Source organism: Oncorhynchus kisutch, linkage group LG14 (genome assembly GCF_002021735.2).
Source record: "Oncorhynchus kisutch isolate 150728-3 linkage group LG14, Okis_V2, whole genome shotgun sequence".
Lineage (NCBI taxonomy): Eukaryota > Metazoa > Chordata > Actinopteri > Salmoniformes > Salmonidae > Oncorhynchus > Oncorhynchus kisutch.
Genome location: NC_034187.2, coordinates 53,915,918 through 53,926,933, shown reverse-complemented (window position 1 = coordinate 53,926,933; position 11,016 = coordinate 53,915,918). Strand labels below are relative to the sequence as shown.

At 40.2% G+C, this 11,016-nt stretch overlaps 1 pseudogene; it reads right to left on the bottom strand.

The window, feature by feature from the left end:
• Nucleotides 1-911: 911 nt before the first annotated feature.
• LOC109904465 (PITH domain-containing protein 1-like) lies at nt 912-3,653 on the bottom strand (annotated as a pseudogene).
• Between the last annotated feature and the right edge of the window lie 7,363 nt (nt 3,654-11,016).

The following is an 11,016-nucleotide window of genomic DNA, read 5'->3' as shown; positions in this document are numbered from 1 at the left end:
ACACCCCTCCATCAATTGATAGGCAATATATTCTAGTCCAATTTACACTAACCAAATAAATTATACCAAATGCAAAGAGCATATTTTTACACACATAACAATACTGCCTTTTATTAATCCAAAATCAACATTTCAAATAAATTCTATACAAATAAAAAAATATATTATGTAACGCATCTTTATTCTTCAAATAATTACATTACACACAACAGCCGAAGACATTTTCTATTTCTCAGCCTACGCATACAGCAAATTCCCAACTCCAATATGTCGCACCAAGCCATCACATTCAGCCACTGGCGTTCATAGACCGCAATGTGACACCACATTAATAATGCAATGAAATCATGAGTTAAATAGCTTTTGTGTTTGGTGGATGTCAAAGAAAGCTGTGTGGTATAGTAAGCAACTCACCCCTAAAGTAAGTGTGTGTATATGAGTCTAATCAAATGAAAACCTTATGCTGATCTACTTTGGTTGTGTCAAAATGTCTACATAGTCACATTATTGCCATGCCATTCAGAGCTTGGCTGAAATAATGTGAGTGAGCTCCCACTGCAGGGGACTTGAGTCATTCCAATTTTGCTGAGACAAGTTGTCATATTACAACAAACCACTAGGTGGCAGACAGCGACCAGATATCGTTTTAGATAAAAGCACCGTGATGCTTTATCACAGGGTTACCAGCAACTGACATTAAATGTATTCATTTACCAAACGAAAACGTACTTATTTCAGGCTCCACTCGGTGGTACAATAAGTGTAACTGAGAAAATCCAGATTAGACACTTATGTTCAGTATTAGGCATACCTGACCTCCAATGAGAAAGTTCACCCACCAGGCCTAAGTATCCATCACACTTCCTTTTGACCCATCTCTGTCAATGCAACTATCCCATCCCTCCTTTCTCTCAGGAGATGACATTTGTTTGTGGGATGATGCTGTCGACTTTATGGTCTGCGGGGTTAGCCGACACCTCGTAGTTGCAGATGGTCAGTTCATGCCTATGAGCCTGGGAGGAAGAAAACAGATGAGACAGAGGTGAGGTGTTTTGCCATTTAAAAAAAATGGACAACATATAAGTCAGAGTAAAGCCTGATACATAAGTGAAACAATTCTGGAAATCCTTAGAGCAATAAGAAAAATAAACTCAGCTGAGGCATACACTGTCTGAGCTGTATAAGATCATTTACTGAACGTTGGTCTCATGTTTGTTCTCACCTGGGAGTACTCCCCTCTCAGCCCAATGTAGTAGACCCGTGTGTACTCTGTCCCAAAGTTCCGTGATATGTGACCCGACAAGTGTTTAATGTTGGAAAAACGGGCAATTCTGGAAAGAATGTCAATTTAGGATTGATTCGTTTGGTGTGTTTTAGATTTGGTGGGTACTTAGGCATAATGGTTTTGCTATTTTGTCTCAGAAATAGTCTATGGGTGAGCAATGACCATAAACCCCATTGTTTTCTTGGAAAACAATACTACTTTTAGTACTTTTGCACAGCGGTCTCAGAGCTGGGGGTGTATTCACTATGAACCAAACGAAAGCAAACAGAAGCAAACAGAATTAAATGGGGAGGGACCTACCGGAATATGTCCAATAGAAACTTGTTTTAAAACATTTCCCGTTGTAACCCCATTTGCACAAATTAATACACACCTGTTGACTTGTTGTGAGTAATAACCCTCAAATCTCAAAGAGTTGATACATGCTACACTGGCTCAAGGTGAAACAGTACTCACTCACAGTCTCATTTCAGCAGGATGCGATTCACCGTCTTCACCGGCGATGACGATCCCTTTCAGCTTGACCCTTCCGGTGAACCTGAGAAAAATATGATTTGTGAAAGATAACGCATAAACATAATATGATGAAACAAGTTTAAAGTTAAAATGACAGAATAAGAAAGGGTGAAAAGGGGGTTGAAGGGGGGGGGGGTCTTACGGGATGTTGAACAGGAGCTCTTCATCAGCATCACTCTCAACAAACTGCAGAAGATGGAGACCGTTTCAAGATAATTAATTCAAGATAATTCCAACTGCTCTTAAATGCAAATAAAACTAAATGCATGCTATTCAACCAATCATTGCCCGCACCTGCCCGCCCATCCAGCATCACTACTCTGGACGGTTCTGACTTAGAATACATGGATAACTACAAATACCTAGGTGTCTGGCTAGACTGTAAACTCTCCTTCCAGACTCACATTAAGCATCTCCAATCAAAAATTAAATCTAGAATCGGCTTCCTATTTCGCAACAAAGCTTCCTTCACTTATGCTGCCAAACATACCCTCGTAAAACTGACCATCATACCGATTCTTGACTTCGGCGATGTCATCTATAAAATAGCCTCCAACACTCTACTCAGCAAACTGAATGTAGTCTATCACAGTGCCATCCGTTTTGTCAAAGCCTCATATACTACCCACCACTGCGACCTGTACGCTCTCGTTGGCTGGCCCTCGCATCATACTCGTTGCCAAACCCACTGGCTACAGGTTATCTACAAGTCTCTGCTAGGTAAAGCCCCGCCCTATCTCAGCTCGCTGGTCACCATAGCAGCACCCACCCGTAGCACACGCTCCAGCAGGAATATCTCACTGGTCACCCCCAAAGACAATTCCTCCTTTGGTCGCCTTTCCTTCCAGTTCTCTGCTGCCACTGACTGGAACGAACTGCAAAAATCACTGAAGCTGGAGATTCCCATCTCCCTCACTAGCTTTAAGAACCAGCTGTCAGAGCAGCTCACAGATCACTGCACCTGTTCATAGCAAATCTGTATACAGCCCATCTATCTACCTCATTCCCATACTGTATTTATTTATTTAGCTCCTTTTGCACCACAGTATCTCTACTTGCACATCCATCTTTTGCACATCTACCATTCCAGTGTTTAATTGCCATATTGTAATTACTTCGCCACCATGGCCTATTTATTGCCTTAACTTCCTTATGTACACTCACTGTATATAGGCTTTTTTTCTACTGTATTATTGACTGTATGTTTTGTTCATTCCATGTGTAATGCTTTATGCTTTATTTTGGCCAGGTCGCAGTTGCAAATGAGAACTTGTTCTCAACTAGCTTACCTGGTGAAATAAAAAATAAATAAAAAATAATTAATTCATTAGTATCACATAACAGTTATGATAAAGTTAACCAACAGTGAGTGAGTGACCCTTCATCACATTAGAAAGGTTATAAGAAATTGGCCTTCAATGGAAGAAGAGGACATTTGACTTCATCAATGGAAGAGGTCCAGATCAGCTTTAAGGAAAGGCTCATTGACACTAAAATATTCCACCACCTGTGTACATATTTCGTTCAGTGTACACAATGAGTAAACATGGGTGTTCATTTTTTCAATGTTTGATTTAACGCAGAGCCACGTAATTTTAGTGGGTGATTCATTGATTCTACACCAAAATGGTTCATTTAAGATGATGTACTTACTATACGTTCAATGAGTCGATAACATTACCTTCTCCCTGTCTGTCCGTTGATCCCATGGTTTAAGTACGAGTTTCCCATCGCCTTCTCTTGCTTCGTTGAGGCACTGCAGTTTCTCGATGTCAATGCGCTGATAAAGTGCATACTCCAGGCCCCGTTCCGCTGGCTCGTGCTCGTCTTCACAGCAGCGGTGACCAGACATCGCGGGTACTAACTATATATCGCACTTTAGGGAAATGTAAGTCCTAGCTAGTGATGATACGGGCTGTCTAACTAGCTAAGTTATTTGTTACAGACTGACTTGACTGGTTTCACTTTTCCACAACATTTTTTATTTTTTATTTTATTTTATTATTATTTTTTATTAATAACAAATCAATACATAAAGCACATGAGGGAACACAAGCATACATAGATTACAAACAATAGACAATCGAGCTAGGGGGTACAATATTACAATTACACAAGGACCTTAAGGGACATGCATATACTTACAATTCTAACAGCTTTTTTGTTAGTAGAGCATTTAACTGTCTTAAAATACAGTTCAATTTCTTTTTGTAGGGTACGAAAATGTGGTTTTCTGTTTGTAAATTTACATTTGTGTATATGAAATTTGGCCAAAAGAATAATGAAATTAATGACATAAAAATGATTCCGCTTATTTCTATTGTATGTAAAGAATCCAAACAGTACATCTCTCCACAATAGTGTAAAATCATCATAAATGTGTTCAATTATAAACCTACTGTCTTGCCACAGTTTTCTTACATGCATACAATGCCAAAAAAGATGCACAACTGTTTCTGGGTGGTCATTACAAAAGGAGCAATTTGAGTTGATGTTTTCCTTAAACTTCTTCATATAGTGGTTGGCAGGATAATATTTATGAATACTTTTAAAGGAAACTTCCTTAATTTTGTTAACAAGTAGGTATGTGTGTGGCAACATCCAAACTTTTTTCCAACAGATATTATCAATAAATCCATTTCAATAAGGCATGCCATAAGGTATAGACACAACATCCTGCTGAAACAAGGATCGTATCGCTCTGTTGTTGAATGGACCAAAAGAGAAACAAATCTTTCCTACTGATGAGTCAACAGGGTCAACAGAAGGTAGGCTCTGAGGGTCAGGTCTTGACATGTTTCTGAATAACATAGCAACACCTGAGGGAATGGCATCTAAAACAATTGCAAAATCTTTAGGTGTTACAGGGACCTTGTAAAGTGATAAGAATTCTTTATAACTGAGTAAAAGACCCTCTGCATTTACCAGTTGGCTCACCAATAGGATATTATTTCTGAACCAATATTCTAAAAACAGAGAGGTATTTTTATACAATATATCCCGATTATTCCATATATAATATCTGTGTGGAGAAAAATTGTGTTTATAAATTAAGGACCATGACAAGAAAACCTGCCGATGAAAAGCAGAAAGTTTCACTGGAACTTTGTCAATATTATAATTGCAAAACAACATGAAGTTAAGGCCACCAAAAGTAGAGAAGACATGATGAGGAATAAAATTCCAGATAGAAGTGGGTCTTCTTCGGAATTGTTTTATCCAATTGGTCTTAAAAGTATTATTTAAAGTAGTAAAGTCCAGAAAATTCAGTCCACCATTCTCATAAGTGTTCATTACAACAGTTTTCCTAATGTAATGGGTACGGTTTCTCCAAAGAAAGTTGAAAAGCATCTGGTCTATCTCCTTGCTTATTTTACAGTCAAGATATAAAGATAGAGCACCATATGTTAGTCTAGAGATACCTTCAGCCTTGGTTATTAGGGCTCTACCTTTTAAAGATAAGTCCCTCTGTAGCCATTGATCAAATCAAATCAAATTGTATTGGTTAGCAGATGTTAATGCGAGTGTAGCGAAATGCTTGTGCTTCTAGTTCCGACAATGCAGTAATAACCAACAAGTAATCTAACTAACAATTCCAAAACTACTGTCTTATACACAGTGTAAGGGGATAAAGAATATGTACATAAGGATATATGAATGAGTGATGGTACAGAGCAGCATAGGCAAGATACAGTAGATGGTATCGAGTACAGTATATACATATGAGATGAGTATGTAAACAAAGTGGCATAGTTAAAATGGCTAGTGATACATGTATTACATAAGGATGCAGTCGATGATATAGAGTACAGTATATACGTATGCATATGAGATGAATAATGTAGGGTAAGTAACATTATATAAGGTAGCATTGTTTAAAGTGGCTAGTGATATATTTACATCATTTCCCATCAATTCCCATTATTAAAGTGGCTGGAGTTGAGTCAGTGTCAGTGTCAGTGTGTTGGCAGCAGCCACTCAATGTTAGTAGTGGCTGTTTAACAGTCTGATGGCCTTGAGATAGAAGCTGTTTTTCAGTCTCTCGGTCCCAGCTTTGATGCACCTGTACTGACCTCGCCTTCTGGATGATAGCGGGGTGAACAGGCAGTGGCTCGGGTGGTTGATGTCCTTGATGATCTTTATGGCCTTCCTGTAACATCGTGTGGTGTAGGTGTCCTGGAGGGCAGGTAGTTTGCCCCCGGTGATGCGTTGTGCAGACCTCACTACCCTCTGGAGAGCCTTACGGTTGTGGGCGGAGCAGTTGCCGTACCAGGCGGTGATACAGCCCGCCAGGATGCTCTCGATTGTGCATCTGTAGAAGTTTGTGAGTGCTTTTGGTGACAAGCCGAATTTCTTCAGCCTCCTGAGGTTGAAGAGCCGCTGCTGCGCCTTCTTCACGATGCTGTCTGTGTGAGTGGACCAATTCAGTTTGTCTGTGATGTGTATGCCGAGGAACTTAAAACTCGCTACCCTCTCCACTACTGTTCCATCGATGTGGATAGGGGGGTGTTCCCTTTGCTGTTTCCTGAAGTCCACAATCATCTCCTTAGTTTTGTTGATGTTGAGTGTGAGGTTATTTTCCTGACACCACACTCCGAGGGCCCTCACCTCCTCCCTGTAGGCCATCTCGTCGTTGTTGGTAATCAAGCCTACCACTGTTGTGTCGTCCGCAAACTTGATGATTGAGTTGGAGGCGTGCGTGGCCACGCAGTCGTGGGTGAACAGGGAGTACAGGAGAGGGCTCAGAACGCACCCTTGTGGGGCCCCAGTGTTGAGGATCAGCGGGGTGGAGAAGTTGTTGCCTACCCTCACCACCTGGGGGCGGCCCGTCAGGAAGTCCAGTACCCAGTTGCACAGGGCGGGGTCGAGACCCAGGGTCTCGAGCTTGATGACGAGCTTGGAGGGTACTATGGTGTTGAATGCCGAGCTGTAGTCGATGAACAGCATTCTCACATAGGTATTCCTCTTGTCCAGATGGGTTAGGGCAGTGTGCAGTGTGGTTGAGATTGCATGGACCTATTTGGGCGGTAAGCAAATTGGAGTGGGTCTAGGGTGTCAGGTAGGGTGGAGGTGATATGGTCCTTGACTAGTCTCTCAAAGCACTTCATGATGACAGAAGTGAGTGCTACGGGGCGGTAGTCGTTTAGCTCAGTTACCTTAACTTTCTTGGGAACAGGAACAATGGTGGCCCTCTTGAAGCATGTGGGAACAGCAGACTGGTATAGGGATTGATTGAATATGTCCGTAAACACACCGGCCAGCTTGTCTGCGCATGCTCTGAGGGCGTGGCTGGGGATGCCGTCTGGGCCTGCAGCCTTGCGAGGGTTAACACGTTTAAATGTCTTACTCACCTCGGCTGCAGTGAAGGAGAGTCCGCATGTTTTCGTTGCAGGCAGTGTCAGTGGCACTGTATTGTCCTCAAAGCGGGCAAAAAAGTTATTTAGTCTGCCTGGGAGCAAGACATCCTGGTCCGTGACTGGGCTGGATTTCTTCTTGTAGTCCGTGATTGACTGTAGACCCTGCCACATGCCTCTTGTGTCTGAGCCGCTGAATTGAGATTCTACTTTGTCTCTGTACTGACGCTTAGCTTGTTTGATAGCCTTGCGGAGGGAATAGCTGCACTGTTTGTATTCGGTCATGTTACCAGTCACCTTGCCCTGATTAAAAGCAGTAGTTCGCGCTTTCAGTTTCACGTGAATGCTGCCATCAATCCACGGTTTCTGGTTAGGGAATGTTTTAATCGTTGCTATGGGAACGACATCTTCAACACACGTTCTAATGAACTCGCACACCGAATCAGCCAATTCGTCAATATTGCTATCTGACGCAATACGAAGCATATCCCAGTCCACGTGATGGAAGCAGTCTTGGAGTGTGGAGTCAGCTTGGTCGGACCAGCGTTGGACAGACCTCAGCGTGGGAGCCTCTTGTTTTAGTTTCTGTCTGTAAGCAGGGATCAACAAAATGGAGTCGTGGTCAGCTTTTCCGAAAGGAGTGCGGGGCAGGGCCTTATATGCGTCGCGGAAGTTAGAGTAACAATGATCCAAGGTTTTTCCACCCCTGGTTGCGCAATCGATATGCTGATAAGATTTAGGGAGTCTTGTTTTCAGATTAGCCTTGTTAAAATCCCCAGCTACAATGAATGCAGCCTCCGGATAAATGGATTCCAGTTTGCAAAGAGTCAAATAAAGTTTGTTCAGAGCCATCGATGTGTCTGCTTGGGGGGGATATATACGGCTGTGATTATAATCGAAGAGAATTCTCTTGGTAGATAATGCGGTCTACATTTGATTGTGAGGAATTCTAAATCAGGTGAACAGAAGGATTTGAGTTCCTGTATGTTTCTTTCATCACACCATGTCTCGTTAGCCATAAGGCATACGCCCCCGTATGCCTTCTGGTTTTTTTTAATAAGAGGGTTAAAATTTAGTAAGTCTCTAGACTTCTGATCCTTTGTAATGGTTATGCCTAAATATGTAAGTTCTTCTTTTACTGGAATACCATAATATGAAGGTGTCACACAATCTTTGACAGCTATGAGTTCACATTTATTAATGTTAAGATATAGACCAGACGCTTTGGAAAAGGATTGTATCACATTGATCGATATGGGAATTTGGTTAGCGTCTTTCAGAAAAAGTGTAGTATCGTCAGCCAGCTGGCTTATAATAATTTCTTTACCAGCTATGGAAATACCTTGTACAGGACTATTATTTAAAGAATTTGCAAGAAGTTGGGTGATTAATAAAAACAGGTACGGAGAGATAGGACAACCTTGCCTAATTCCTCTCTTTAACTCAAATCTAGGTGAGGTGCCATATTTCAATTTGATAGAGCTGTTAACATTTGCATAGAGAGTCTTAATAGCCTTACAGAAAAAATCCCCAAAGCCAAGTCTCTCAAGGGAGTGGAAGAGAAACTGATGCTCTACTGTGTCAAATGCTTTATAAAAATCTAAAAATAATATGAAGCTATCCTCAGTTATTAGGTCTGAGTAGTCAAGTACGTCTAATACTAGTCTGACATTGTTAGAAATATGTCTGTTCCTCATGAAGCCAGACTGTGTTTCATCAATGATTGCATCCAGGACTTCTTTAATTCTTTTTGCAAGTAGTGAAGCTAATATCTTATAGTCATTATTAAGAAGACAAATTGGACGCCAGTTATCGATGAGCAGCACTTCTTTTTTAGGTTTAGGTATCAGTGTTATTAACCCCTGACTCATTGTAGGAGGCAGAACATTGTTTTTAATACTCTCTAAAAAGACTTCAAATAGGAAGGGAGCTAGCTACTTGTAAAATTCTGATGTAATTCCATCAACACCTGGTGATTTATTGTTCTTTAGATGTTTGATAGACTCTATAATCTCTTCAACTTTGATGGGTTCATCACACTGTTTAGATTCTATATCCCTGATAGAGTGAACATTATTCAGTGAGTTAAAAAACGTATCTGTGGATTCCTGACAGTACGTAGAGCTATACAATTTTCTGTAAAAATTGCTGCATTATTTAGCGATACATTTTTGGTCATCTGTAATAACACCATCAATGTTTAACTTATGGATAGTGTTATTTTTAGAGTGAAATTTCTCAAGTCTAAAGAAATAGGATGAATTCTGTTCTCCCTCCTCAATCCATTTTTTCCTAGATCTAATAAAGGCTCCTTCTGCTTTTAATTTATATATATTATCCAGTTTATTTTGTAACTCAATTAGTTCCATCTTCTCCTCCCCCAAGAGGTCAGCTGGGGACCTCTGAGAAAGGGAAGTTATCTTAATGATCACCTTTTCCTCCTCAGCTCTTCTGGTCTTAGCAAGATTACTACCATATTTTCTAAGATATTTGGACACCTCAAATTTAAAGAGCTCCCAGTTCTTGCAATAAGATTTTTCTTCACAAGCCCTTTCCCAAAAGTGTGAGAGCAGATCTTTAACCTCAAATGTAACTATATCATTATTTAATAATGAGCTATTTAGCTTCCAGTAGGATGCTCTACCAAGGTTCGTATCAGGGGTAAATATTTTGATATCAATGTAAATAGCCTTATGGTCTGTGAGGGGAGTAGTACAAATATTTGTAGTAACACACTATCAATACATTTGGATATAAGCCAAAAATCTATTCTGGATTGTCTGGAGCCTGTTTTGTTACTCCAAGTGAATGATCTTTCGGCCGGAAACCTCTCTCTCCATATATCAGTAAGATCAAACTTTTCCATAAAAAGTATTAAACCCAAATTCTGATTGGTTGGCCTACCTGGGGGCCATCTATCAGTTGAATTATCTATTGTAATGTTAAAGTCCCCTCCTATCAATAATAACGAATTGGGAAATTTAGATAACCAATGAAGTATATGTTTCTCTATAGATTCAAGCAACTCATCATTCTCATGTTTGGTGTTGTACCCGTAGCAGTTTACAGTAATGAGCGTAATGTCATTGTAACTGATCACAAGACAAATAACGTGACCAAAGGGGTCACATTCCGAGTGTAGAATATTACCACCAAAGGTATTTTTCATTGTAGTGACACCAGCAGAGCGTTCAGATCCATGGGAAAGCCAAATATCGTTGCCCCACTGTGACCTCCAGAAGTTGACATCAGCCAAAATTGAGTGAGACACTTGAAAAAAGCAAAAATCTGTTTGAAATTGTTTAGCAAATAAAAATAAGGCCTTGCGCTTCACACTGTTTCGTAACCCCCTAGCCTTAAGAGATAATATAGACAAAGACAAAACAACAAAGATTATATAAAAGTATAAACTGTAGTAGGATGAGTCAAAGACGTAGGAGCAGTGAACGTAAACGATAAGAAACCGAGATCTGCACCATTTAAGTCAATTTAAAGTGAAAATAGCTTATTCCATAACCTTTGAAATTCAACTCAACTGGAAATTATGTTCAAGACCAAACCAAGGGTTCTTGTAGTAAGAGAGACTAAAAACCCTCTTTAGTGTAATCAGGAACTATTCTGAGAAATAAAACAACAAATAATAATTTAAATAAAAGGGTACCTACTATTTTAAGTACCAATGAAAACTGATCATAAAATAATTGAATAACAAAATGTTTTACTTTTCCACAACATTCAGGAGAGGAAACATTTTAAAATGACACTTATGTTAATAGCCAATCAAGATGGACGTACCTACCCACAACGCCAAAGTGCTCTCTGATTGGCCTGGCCAACACCAATGAACAAGCACAGGTTTCA